This window comes from Indicator indicator, chromosome 12 (assembly GCF_027791375.1).
Source record: "Indicator indicator isolate 239-I01 chromosome 12, UM_Iind_1.1, whole genome shotgun sequence".
NCBI lineage: Eukaryota > Metazoa > Chordata > Aves > Piciformes > Indicatoridae > Indicator > Indicator indicator.
Genome location: NC_072021.1, coordinates 21,305,824 through 21,319,532, shown reverse-complemented (window position 1 = coordinate 21,319,532; position 13,709 = coordinate 21,305,824).

Here is a 13,709-nt window from a genome sequence, read left to right as displayed (position 1 = left end):
ACAGCTGACCCTGCCTTGAGCAGGAATCCTGAGGTCACTTCCAGCCTGAATTATTTCGTAGCCCTACAACAATAGAACAAAACAATATCTTACAGCTCATAGGGTGCAAAATTGGGTCACTAAAAGAGACTCGAGAGAGATACTGCCCTTGGGACATCCACCTACTCTTAACACTGCAACTGTCTACTCTACCTCCTTCTGTTATGGTTAAGGTGTTCATAGCTGTAAAGGGAATTATGTCTGGACCGCATGCTCCACACACAGAAAATTCAGTGTCCTCTCTAAAGTGTGGACACCAGAACTGTATGCTCTACTCAATTTCAGACTCCATCTAAAACAGTTAAATCACTTCCCTTACACACACCCCACCCTCAGCCTTTCATCTGGTTTCTGTTGAGGGTTTCTACCATGGGATGCAGATTTACTAAACTCAAAGTTCTGCAAAGAGATGTCTCTGGTTTCAACAGCAGTCACCACGTGATCTGACATGCCATGAAGATGTTGAGCTGCAGCCCACTGTACTTCAATCTCCTAGCCCACCAGTGGGGTCCTTTTCCAGCTGGCTGAGCTAAAAACTGCATGGAAAGAGTTTCATACCAAAAGTCCCTGTGGCTATCTGTCCTTGTCCACCTCATTTTTCCCCCTCCCAGCTTCTTCAGGAGTAATTTTGCCTTTACTTCCAGCTCACTGGTGGAGAAGGCTGCATGGCCTTTGAGCCTAGGACTTTCCACTGAAGAAACAGACCCAGGCACTAGTGATTCCCCACCGATTGCCACTTTTCGAGATCTGTCAGCCAGCCAACTCTTAGCTCATTTAACACGTGCTCCACTCATGTGTGGTGCTTTTTCCCCACTGGAATGCCACCTTCTACAAACCTAATACTTTACAAGCACTCTGCTTTTGCAGTTATGTTTATGAACCAACCTCACCATCTAAAAGAATGAAATTAAGCTGGTACCACAAGCCCCTTTTACATAAACCCACACTGACTGGCATTCTATGCATTCTATGTCTGTTCTTTATGCTTTTGTGAACCAGATTCTAGATCAGACTGTTGTTATTAACAATCAGCTTGTTATTATTAGCCTGACGTGTCTGGCCCAAAAAGTCAGTTGAGCTGCTCAATAGGCTCCTGAGGCTTAGTACTGTGTTAGTATAGTACTGGAGCCCAGGAGAAGATACTGGTGAATGCATCAAAGCCTTTGTATCTTCCAAGGAACTAAGCTCTAGTCTTACTTGAGTTAAGCCTAAAACATCTGCTCTGTGTTCAAGAACCAGTTTCCTTATTGCAGCCTGAAGGTTTGAGGAAAGCTGAGCTAGAAGACATTTAAGACAACATCTAAACTCATGAGGGCTCGCTGCATCTGTTTATAGCCTTGTATAGTGGCCAAGTAGAGGAGGTGGTTGTATGGAGCCTGTCAGGATACTCTGGGTGAGAGCTTAACACACCTCTCCAGGCTGTTGGAGATGCACACCCATGGTGACCTTGCAAACCCCTTTCTGTGTGAGAGCAGCGTGCTGTGGTCTTTGACCCTCAGGCTGCAGAGAGAGGGATCAGGCTGGGTGTGACACACAGCTGTAGGAAGCTGTTCCTGCCCTGAGAAGTTTGAGAAGCAGCAGCACCATTTCTAAAACATCAAACCCTACCCAAAATCAAGGGGTGAGGCAGCTAATCTGCTGTGAGTACTGGACAACACTGTCAAACCCTGCTTGACTGTTTCTATGCAGACCTTCCTGTTACTGCATCTCAGGGCTGTTTGGCAAGGGACTGTCCTCATTTTTTTCCACGTTTACAGCTTCCTCCATAATACATGCTTGAATTCCTGATCCACTGGGTCCCCTGGAAACCCTTAAAACTTCAACTGAAAACTTCAAGTTTGAGACCTGGTACCAAGCCAGATGCTGGTGTGCAGTCCCTGAGCTCACATTCACTCCAGCCTTCTCCTCCCGCAGCCTGCACTCCAGCAAAATCCTTTGCATGCTAAGAAACACCAGCACAAAGATCCAGCCGCCCACCCATGCTGTCAGCCTGCCACCGTGGTAGAGAATCCCCGTCCTTAAGGACACAGCCTTGAACAAAAGCCAGGGAAATAAAATAACAAAACAAGCTCCTCTGCAGCCTGGCCTTTTGTTGTCTGTAAGGGGCTGCCAAACCAAACTCTGCTGCGGGTTCTTACCACTCCTTGCATCCCATTTGAGATTCTTCCCTGCCCTGCTGCAGCTCATGTACTCATAGCCCCGACTGTGTCATCAGGTCTCCCCAAGAGCAAAGAAAACAGTAGGGGGATCCTTGAGGTGACATAGGTGGCTTCCTCTGCTTCCACCCAATAAGGAGGTCCCTGAGGGGAAAGGCTCAGTAGAGAGTAGGATCTGCAGTTCCTGGCAGATGGTGCAGTGAGGAAATGTGGAAGAGCATCTGTACCTTTTTGAGGCTGACCATGTTTGAAGGACCAGAGAGGACACAATAGGTTTAAATGTTTTTTCCCCCTTCAAGGCCCATTTGGGACACTTCAGGGAGAAAAATCAAAAGGAAAAAAAAAAAGTAAAAGAAAATTTCATGTCCCTGCAAATGTTTGGTGCCAGCTACCAGAAGTAAAGATTGTCTCTGGGCTGTGCTTGCCCCAGCAGAGCTTGCTCTTCATATTTGCCCACCACCCCCTCCATTCAGCTCACAAAGTCCTGAGGATACGAGCTGAGCTCAAGCATCTGAGAGACTTTCTCCTGGACGTGGCAATCTGTGCCCTCCATGCCTGCAGGCACACAGTCAGGGCTTGTCCACATTAGAGAGATGTCTGCCTCTAATTAGCAGTGGATGATAAATGCAGGGGGAAGATGACAACCCAGCAGGATGAATCCAAGCATCTTGCCTTTTCAGTTCTCCTCCTCCCACCAGACATAATCAGACTTGCCCAGTTCCATCTTCTCCTGTGGCAATAAGCCACCCCCCCGCCCCGATGGGGAATGAACTCAAGGACTGTGTTTGCAGCCTCATCTGATAGACTAACCAAAGGGGGCATTTGATTTGCATCCCCTGTTGGGAATCAGATGTTGTCCTGGCCTCCCTATCCTGCTGGTGGTGGAAGGAGATGCCATGAGGTCTCTCCTGTTAGATCATGGAGGGCTTCAGCCATATTGTTCAGCATGGACATGCAGGGCTAACTGGCCTGGGGCCCTACAACAAGCACCACTTTGGTTTGGTGAAAAACTTGGGTGAAAAACTACACACTCTCCTTCAGAGGGCTGGAGCACCTCTCCTATGAAGACAGGCTGAAGGCATTGGGGCTGTTCAGCCTAGAGAAGAGAAGGCTCCAGGGAGACCTTATGGCTACATTTCAATATTTAAAGGGGACCTACAGAAAGGCTGGGGAGGAAGCTGCCTAAAAGGGCTTGGGACGAGGGGAAATGGTTTTAAACTGGAGTAGGGTAGGTTTAGGTTGGACATAGAGAAGTTGTTTACAATGAGTGGTAAAATACTGCAACAGGTTGCCCAGGGATGTGGCTGGGGCTCTGTAGTGGGAGACATTCGAAATCAGACTTGATGTGAGACTGGGCAGCCTGATCTCATTGGAGGTGTCTCTCCTCACTGCAGGGAGGTTGGATAAGATGACCTTTTAGGGTCCCTTCCGACCCAGTACAGTCTGTGAATCTGTGAATCTGTCCGTCTCCTCCTGCAAAACAGGCTGTTGCAACTGCAAACAGGATTTGTGGATATCAATGTCCTGCTGTGGACAACAAAGAGAGATGGTTCCCAGCTTGCACTGCTCTATACACCTTGGTACAACTAGCACAGGAGACTGGAAAGAGCTTTAGAAGTTGGTGTGCCATAAGTGAGGCTAAAGGGAGACTAGTGTGACATGCAGAAGCCTGGAAAGGGGGCAGGTACATTGAGAGGCAGGGGATGAAGCCAAGTAGGCTGTCAGCAGGACAATGGTGAAATATGTGGTTGTATGTGGTTTCTGCCAGCCCTCTCCTCCACATCATGAAAGGACAGTCCATACCTGCTGATGGATCCGTGGGCTAGGTGGCACCTCTTCACAAGACCATGGTGCTACCTTGCCACCTGGCACTGCTCCCATCCTACCCTGATGTCTCCTGCTCACTGTACATTCATGCCTCTGCCACCAGCCCCAACTCTCTCCAGCCTTCTGACCCAAAATGCCACCTCTGTCTGTACATTTCCATCTGGGACAGCTGCTGGTTTAGGGCAGGCCTCAGACAATACTTGTTATGCTTGGGTCTGCCCTGGTGACCAAGCAGAGGTGGATGCCAGGGTGGAGGGGTTCCGACAGATGGAGAGGCACAGCTCAGCCCACTTTTTCTCCCATGTTTTTAGGAGCCTCTGCCTTGGATCCTGCCAAGCACAGGGAGAGCCTCCTCAGTGCTGCAGTCCCCAAGGACTTGCTTTCCTCCTGCGTATCTGGAGGGAACATAATCTCCTTGAGGGCTCTTCTACTCAGCAACAGTTGGGTTGAAACTGCCCAGGATGATTCACATAAATCTTGCTTCTTTAGGAAAAGCCAGGATGTGGTGTAAAAGCAGCTTGCTGTGCCAAGAGCAACCCTGCTGGGTTTGCGAAGTCTTCCCTGGGGTCTTGCAACCCCACTCCATGACTGGTGTTTCTGGAACACCACAAAACATCCCTGGGACTAGCATAGTTTTAGGGACCACCAGCCCTGGGGTGATGGACAACAGTGTCTGTTCTGTAGACCTACAGAAGTTACTCTGAGCCCAGCCCTGCTGCTGGCTGGGGTGGACAATCTATGAATTCATCCCCCTCCAAGGAAAACAGAGGGTCATAACCATTTCTCAGCTCTGCCCCCTGAAAGAAAAGTGTGCATTTCACTGGGGAATTTCTTCACAGTCTTGTAGAGTCATGCTTCAGTTTGTGATCCATTTCTCACTGCACTGGACAACTTTGCAAGGGAAATAAAAAGTGAGAGAGGGATTAGGAAGGTGCAAGCCTCAGGTTTAGGCACAGGCCAGGGTGGGATGGGTACTGGAGTGGGGAGGAAAGGAAGAGCTTCAGGATGTGGCTTCATAGTGATGCACAGTTACACCAGCTACAGGATGTTGTGATGCAGGAACACCTTGCTTAGAGTTGGAGGCTTGTGAAGGCATTTCAGATCCTGACAGAGAGCTGAGAGAGCAAACATCACAGTTAGCTGGAGAAAGACAAGGCAGCAGGTGAGGGAATGGATGCAGAGCCAGCAAATCTGGAGGCTGGGGTGAGGCCTCGACTCAGCCACTGATCTGCCAGTAAATCAATTTTCTTCTGGAGCATCATGACTTCTGGGGGTTGGGCACAGATTTCACTTGGCTGTGGTGGGGCAGTGGCTGGTACAGTTGGGATGGCTGGGACATATGGTTGGGATGGGAAAATCATAGGACCAGTTGTCCTTAGTTCAAGCCAGCCATGCACTGTGCGTCAATACCCTCCTCAGGAACTGTGCAGCAGCCAATACACCCTGCACGGAAGAGGCCACAGGGCTTCCCCAAGCAATGCAACCAGGGCACAGTCCTAAAGCAAACTCTCCTGAGTGAATCAAGAAAGGGGGGCAGAAGAGATGTAATTTAGGACAGGACAAGCCCATTTCCCCTTCTTTCCTCCACACCAACATTCCCACCAGAAAGCAGTAGGAAAATAAAAGGCTAAAGAGAACAATACTGACAGCACCTGGGAGCATGTCTTTGCAGCTCCAGCTGAGCATTGCTGAGAAAGTCTCATGGCCCTTTTGTGAGTGAAAATGCAGAAGGACTCAATCAGCCTGGCTAGGAGGGTAACCTTTCCACAGGACTTGTTCATCTCAGCACATGAAAGACATGAAAGACATGAATGTGTTAGAATGGGTCCAGAGGAGGCCACAGAAATAATCAGAGGGTGAAACACCTCTCCTGTGAAGACAGGGTGAGAGAGGTGGGGTTGTTCAGCCTGGAGAAGAGAAGGCTACAAGGAGACCTTACTGTAGCTTTTCAGTACTTAGAGGATCCTATAAGAAAGGTGAGGACAGTCTTTTTAGTAGGACCTGTTGTGACATGACAAGGGGTGATAGTTTTAAACTAAAAGAGGGGAGATTCAGACTAGATATAAGGAAGACAGTTTTCCTAATGAAAGTGGTGAAACACTGGCCCAGGTTGCCCAAAGAAATGGTAGAAGCCTCATCCATGGAAAAATTCAAAGTCTGGGTGTACAGGAGTGGTATGAGGAATAGAAAAGATCTTGACTCTGCATGAGGACTGCTCAGCAGTAACTAAAACATCCCTGTGTTATCAACACTGATTTCAGCATGCAACCAAAACATAGCCAAAATATCAGCTGCTATGAAGAAAATAAACTCTATCCCAGTCATAACCAGCCCTCAGTATGTGCATTTCTTTTTCCTTGCTCTTGCACTCCCTCTGCTGATCTACTCTGCTATTAGAGTAGAGAAATGCTGGTGCCAGAACCAAGCAGAGTGCCGACTGAAAACAGCTGTAGAGCAAAAAATGAACCAGCTCATCCCAGACAGAGATGACCTGAAGTTCAGGGGGTAAAAGTGAAAACAACATAGTGAGAAACAGAAATATGGCAAACACAGTCCCAAAGTAGGGGCCTTCCAGTAGTCCTAACCTGAGTATGGACTTCTTCAAAACACCAAACTCCTCCCTGTTGAAGCCCTCATCTGTGGACAAGCTCAAAAGTAGTGGCAGCTTCTTGAGTGAGCCATGAGTTCATCTACAGAGTAGTCTGAGGTAGAGCTGAGCTCTCTCTTCTCTTCAGCAGTAGCCAAAGCAAAAGTCATCAGATTCATGGGATAATTCGGGCTAGGAGGGACTTCAGAAGGTTTCTAGTCCAGCCTCCTACTCAAAGCAGTGACAATCAGCCTACTTTGCTCAGGACTTTCTGCAATCTGGTCCTGAAAAATTCCAAGGATGAAGACCACACAACCTGTCCCAGTATTTGATGTCACAATTCAACTAGACCGACCTCAGTCTTTCTGTAAGGTCTTGAGCTGGTGCAGCCAAACCTGTATCAGGCTGCAGACACTCCTTCACCTGCCTTTGTCACTACCAAAACTAAGTCCTCCTGGGCACAGAAGAGAAGCTCATGTGAACCTCTGGAAACAAGTGAGCAACCAGGTTTAGAAAGTAAAACTGCCAACCCCCTTTCCTTGGTGCACTCCCACATCAAATCAGTAGTCTCCAGAGCTGTCTCAGGTATAGAAAAGAGACCCTTCAGCCACAGCTGGTGCAGTCTCACCTTAGCAGGTCAAGCCCATAAGACCCATGTCCACCACTGATATATGCACCATCAACAGAGAAAGGAGGCAAGGACTTGTATCAGTGTCAGCAGCTTTCCCCTTCAGCCTGTATCTTGAGGTGCTTCAGTATCTGGGGACCCTTTGCATGGCATCATAGAATCATAGAATGAATCATAGAATGATCCAGGCCAGAAGAGACCTCCAAAGGGTGTCTCGTCCAATCTCCCCACAGTCAGCAGGGACATCTTCAGGCTTTCCAGAGCCCTATTAAGCCTTACCTTGAATATCTCCAGAGAAGAGGCCTCAACCACCTCCCTGGGCAACCTGTTCCAATGTTCCACCACCCTCATAGTAAAGAACTTCTTCCTGATATCCAATCTAAATCTGCCCTTCTCTAGTTTGAAGCCATTGGTCCTCATCCTGTCACTGCAGATCCTTGTAAACAGTCTCTCCCCATCCTTCCTGTTGGCCCCCTTCACGTACTAGAAGGCTGCTATTAGGTCTCCCTGGAGCCTCTTCTTCTCCAGGCTGAACAATCCCAGCTCCCTCATCCTGTCCTTGTAGCAGAGGTGCTCCAGGATGGAGAGTTCCCCAGGATGGAAGAGTAGAAGATGGCTTGTGCTCCTCCATCTCTCTCTTCACAGAACAAAGTTGTCCACTGCTCCCTTTTCCTTACCCAGCCTTGTGGTGACAGCTCAAGGCATGGTGGCTCTCTGCAGCCCAAAATACCTGGGAGGAGATGAGGTGGCAAAGGGCCAGGTGGGGTTCACCTTCCTACACCTTTTTCAAACCACAACCAAGGATACCTGTCAGTCTGTCATCCACCTTCCTTCCTGGACACCCCTTGGACCTTTAGGGTGAACCCCAGCTCTCCCAGAAGCTAGATACCCACTGCTTAGAAAAGACAACCTCAAAATAAGAAGCTTTGTTGTTCAACTTTGGAGATAAACTCTGTAGGCCAGAAGAAACATAACCCACAGGGGGCCAGTTAACCTTTCCCTAAACCTCTTCGCCTTTCATAAGCCAAAAAGATAAGAACCTAATGGGGCTGCTGGGAAGCAGGGGAGAAGCAGAGACTTGCTCTATGTGTCCTTTCAAAGGTCCCAAAAGGAAAAGGTCTCTGACAAGAAGTTTATTTTCATTAAAAATGACAGGCCCAGCTCAACCAGTCAAATAAACAAAGCAAGTCTGTAGAACAGCAAGTGCAAAAGGTCTTGGGTTATTTATAAAGGGCTTTTAAGTATATTAGGCCTAACACCAAGATAAATCAACCCTGCTAGGATTCCAGAGGCATATCACATGTGGCTCTAGCTGTTGTCAGCTTCGTGCTGGTACATATTTAGCAGCCTATTATCTTCCAGTGCCTCCCTACTTTTTCCCTAGTGACTCCTCTTTGAAAATGAATACATTGAGACCAGGCACAAGTTCCTGTCTCCAATATTGACCAGTTTAAGTTCTTCAGAAGCATTCAAATCCTTGTCACTGCATTCAACAGATATTTTGCTGCCTAGTGTGTTGTGGGAAGGTAAAGGACCCTGCTCAAGAGGAGGTTTGGTTCAGCCAATAGAAGTTTTCTATGAGACAGGCTACCCAATGGAGAGCATCACCAACTTCTATCACTGTGAACATTAGTTCAGATAAATCTGAAGGATTACTTCTCATCTGGTCAGAAGGAAGACAAGGATGTTTGGGATCTTGTGGGACCTGTTCACATGGCCAGTTGAAGACCCTGCAACCCAACTAAATAAAAAGTGAGTCATTTGTAACAGTAGGAGTCAGGTCTGCTGCCCCTGCAATTTAGTACTCTGGAAATCAAGGCAAGCCACAGGTGCAAGTGAGGTGAGAGGAAGGCTCAGGGCAAAAGCTGGGTCCTTCACTGTGGCCCAAAGCTCATAGAGCAGCTGGAAGAAATTGAGGGTCTGATCCATCTATGACACAGAAATACTTCATTTGCTAGCAACCAGTTCTTCATGGCGATATTCTGGGCAAAGGCAGTGTTGGGAAATACTACATGCTGGTCTGCTGCTGCCAACTCAACCTCTCTGTATTTCAGATCACTCCTTGCAGAGGCACAGGAGAAGTTCTTTTTGAGTGCTTTCTTCTCCAGTCCCATCAGCACAACTCCCTACCTTCTCAGAGCCAGAGTCCAGTCCAAGTTCAGCACTACAGGACATGTCCAAGACTGCACAGAGCAGAAGAGGATTTCAGTTGGAGATTGGCTCTGGAGGTGTCTACATGTAGCTCTGAAGGAAGAGACTAGCTCTGTAGAAAGAAACTTGGATGTATTGATTGCTGAGAAGCTCAACGTGAGCAGGCAGTGTGCTCATGTAGCCCAGAAGGCAAATCATATCCAAGGCTGCATCAAGAGAAGTGTGGCCAGCAGGTCAAGAGAGGTGCTTCTTCCCCTTTAGTCTGCTCTTGTGAGACCTCACTTGGAATATTGTGTCCAGTTCTGGTGTCTCCATCATAAGAGGGACACAGCTGTTGGAGCGAGCCCTGAGGAGGACCACAAAGATGATCCAAGGGCTGGAGCACCTCTGGTATGAGGATAGGCTGAATGAGCTGGGGTTGTTCAGCCTAGAGAAGACTCCAGGGGAACTTTATAGCTGCCTTCCAATACCTGAAGGGATCCTACAGAAAGGCTGGAGAGGGACTTTTCATAATGGCATCCAGCAACAGGACAAGTGGGAATGGTTTTAAGCTGAGGGAGAGTAGGTTCAGGCTGGATCTGAGGAAGAAGTTCTTCAGTACGAGGGTGGTGGGACTCTGCTGCCCAGGGAAGTTGTCAATGCCTACTCCCTGGGGGTGCTTAAGGCCAGGTTACATGATGCCTTGAGCAGCCAAGTCTAGTTGAGAGGTGCCCCTGCCCATGGCACAGAGGTCGTAGTAGATCTCTAAGGTCCCTTACAACCTAAACCATTCTATGATTCTGTATTTACTGCATGCTAAGGGTGCAATCCAGTGTTCTAATACAGGTGTTTCATACCACATGAGGTATCCCCACGGACCGCCAATTGCTGCAACAGCAGGATATGGATGACCTATTTGTCCTTCCCTATATATCTCTCAGGTATCCAGAGACATCCCAAACAGCACGTGATGTTTAAGCAATTGCAACTCTCTGAAATTCCCTAGAAACATGGGGGAAACCAGTCCCATCTAGTGTCTTGCACTGTAAAGCCAGGGATAGTCCCATTTCTAAGTCTTATTTCTGGCTTTTATTGCTCTAGCTCTTGTATGGAAGGTACACCACTGCCTGGAGAGGTAATGATGTTCTTTCATCACCACAAGGTCAAGACCAACACCACAGGGAAAGGGTGCAGCAAGAGAAGTAACCCGATTTGAAGAATTCTTTGGATTTGCTTTTTGATGCCAAACGACTCAGCTGTTTTCAATTTATTGACATTAACTCCAGTTTAGTAACACCCAATAACTGACTAATTGGTTTGAAATAATTGACTCCATACAGCCCAGAAGATGCCAGCTGGTGACCCCCTGCCTTTCTGAAAAGGCTGTGGGAATTGTTTGCAGGAACAATTGCTCAGCAGGAAAGATAAGTTTTGCGAACTCAGACTTCATTGTGAGAAAAAGCTCTGGTTTTGCTCAAGTAATTCCATTTTCTTTGTTTGCTTTTCTTCCCAGAAAACTCAAATCAGATACTTTCATTTGCATAAGTTTAGTAGAGGTTTGCCTTTCACTTTGTGCCATGACACCCAGAGCCCCAGCAATCTCCTTGCTTCAGCTGAGCTGTGCTGGTGATTCCAGCAGACATGGCTCCCCCTTGCCTTTAGCCAAATAAGAAGCAGATGAATGTGTTGAGACCCAGGAAAACAAAAATTTGCTATTGGCTCTTATATAAGGACTTCTGTAGTCTCTTTTGTCGCCATGAAGCTAAACTGTTTGTTCCTGGGTGACATTCAGCTCTACATCTTAAATACAAAAGTCAAAATATAATCTGTCTCCAAGACAAAAATTAGCCAAATTTTAGCAAACCAATAGACTCAGATGCTCCCTATGAAAAACAGGGATTGGACCTCTGTTACCAATTCCTTTTCTTTCTTTTCTCCATCCCTGCACTCAGAAGCTCACTCTTTGATGCCCCAAATATTTCTTATGGGAGAATCAGGGTAGAAAATGCCAAGGATGAAGGTAATCTTTCCTTGCACCATGCAGTCCAGCAATGCTCAGCTGGGACCAGCAATACCAGCATTGCTCTGGCCAGCTATAAAATCCCAGGAGAGTACTTTCATGCTGGAGCTGCTCACAGACAGTTCATTGCTGGAAACTTGCACCAGATGGCGGTGCCAGCCCATCTCCAGCTTAAATAACTGAAGAGGCGAGCTCGGAAGAATCTCTGAATTGTTTGGGTTTTGGTTATGTTTAGTTATTTTTTCATGTCAATCACTGATACTTGATGGACTGCCTGAGCCATGCAGGTGTCCTGGTGCAATGATCCATTGTAAGGTGTCCCTTGTTAGGCACTCTCTGCTGCATTGGGTCAAAATCCTGAGAAGTATAGACAGATAGAATCGTAGAATTACTTTGGTTGGAAGACACCTTTAGGATCATCAAATCTAACCATTAACACTGCAAGACCAGCACTAAACCATGTCCCTTAGCAGCATATCTTTTAAAAACCTCCAGGGATGGTGACTCCACGACTGCCCTGGGCAGCCTGTTCTAGTGCCTCATGACACTTTCTGTGAAGAATTATTTTCTCTAATATCCAACCTAAACCACCCCTGATGCAAAATGAGGCCATTTCCACTTGTCCTATCAGTTTGCTTTTGTCTAGATAGATAGATAATGATTTAGTGGTAACCTGGCAGTGCTGGGTTAATGGTTGCACTTGATGACCTTCAAGTCTTTCTCAAAAAAAAAAAAAAATTCTATGACTCTGTGATAATCTGAAGTGATAGATAGGAGAGAAAACAGTCATCACTATGTTCAGGACAAAGAATCATTTATAGAGATGAAAGTGTGGCTGGGTATAAAGCATCAGAACAGAGCAGGGATGGAAGGTGCCAAGAGCAAGATCAGAACCAAACGGCACAAGCCAGCCAAAACCAGTCCTCTCCCTTATCCTAATAGATATTCCCCATCTCAGTGGGTTAAAAGCAGCTTGTACAGAGCCCTGATGAATGCTTGTGTCTCTGGTCACTGATCTCTGCCCCTGCATGCTGTGGCACTGACCTTGCAGTGATGCTAAGCAAGTTTTATTGCCTCTGAACATTTTGTTGGGCCCAGCTCTGTGAGACAGGTTGCATGCACCACAGTCTGCCTGGCCATAAACATTGTCATCACTCTGAGGATGTTCCCAGTGCTCCCAAAACCTGTCTTGGAGCTGTTCAGTAAACAACAACTGGATTTACAAAGCTTGTTCTGGATGGGAAGTGCTGGCAGGTTGACAGGCCAGATCCTCCAAGTACTAGTTTACTTCTGGCCATGCAGGATCACAGCCATGCAACCCAAAGGGCTTGTCCTGCTGCAGTGGGTGGGAAGTAGATTTCCCACCATGAGCTCTGCAGCTCAGGTCCTGCCCATGCATTGGCTTGGGTTGCGATACAGCATGAGCAGGGCTGTCAGATGTGTATGGAAACACCTCCTGTGCAGACACAGGCAGCATAATGAGCAGAGCTGGACACAAAACAGGTCTGTCAAGACATTAGCTGAGAAAACTGATTTTTTTTCTGCACAAAACTCTGACATATTGGCTTGAAAAGCAGCCAGCAAGCTGGGGCTGTCCCTATTATCACACTGGGAATACACAGATGGAAATGTGTGGTTGAAATATGCAACTTTCCAGCCTGATCCTCATCTGTTCAACATTTTAGTTTTGGTTTGGTTTGGTTTGGTTTTTTACCTAAACAAGACTGGAAACATGATTTACCTGGTCAGATAGGAGCCTGGCCTCCCTTGCACCCAGAGGTGAAGGGTGGGTTTAGGAGGAGGCAGAGAGAAGGTGGTTGGGTTGGCAGACATGACATTTACCATTGCCTGCTGTGATAATAATCACCTGCTCTATCCTGTGGTGGTTTGAAAGCCCTAGTCACAGCCAGTAGAAATTTCCATCCCCACTTTGCCCCTGCAAGTACAGCCTGATCCAAGGGGAATTCTGCATCAGTACAAAAATATGTCCTAATATTAACATGTGCAAAGGTTTAGACCAAGCTGTCAAACAAACCCTGATCACTCATTGTTTAGCAGTTGTGGATCCAAGCTACATAAATCAGTGACAGAGTACACTGGAATTTGTCCACCTTTCTCTTCTGGAAACCCTCAGGGAACGCAGACATGATGCAGTTAATGACCCTACTCGTCTCTCCAGCCAGTCAGGCAGATGTGTTTGCAGGTGGTGCCAATCCTCTGCATGACACAACCAGCACCATCTGACTAGGAGAAGAGTTCAGAGAAGGACCACAGAAGGCAGGATACACGCAGCTTGGAAGTGGGCACCTGCCCAGAGTTGCC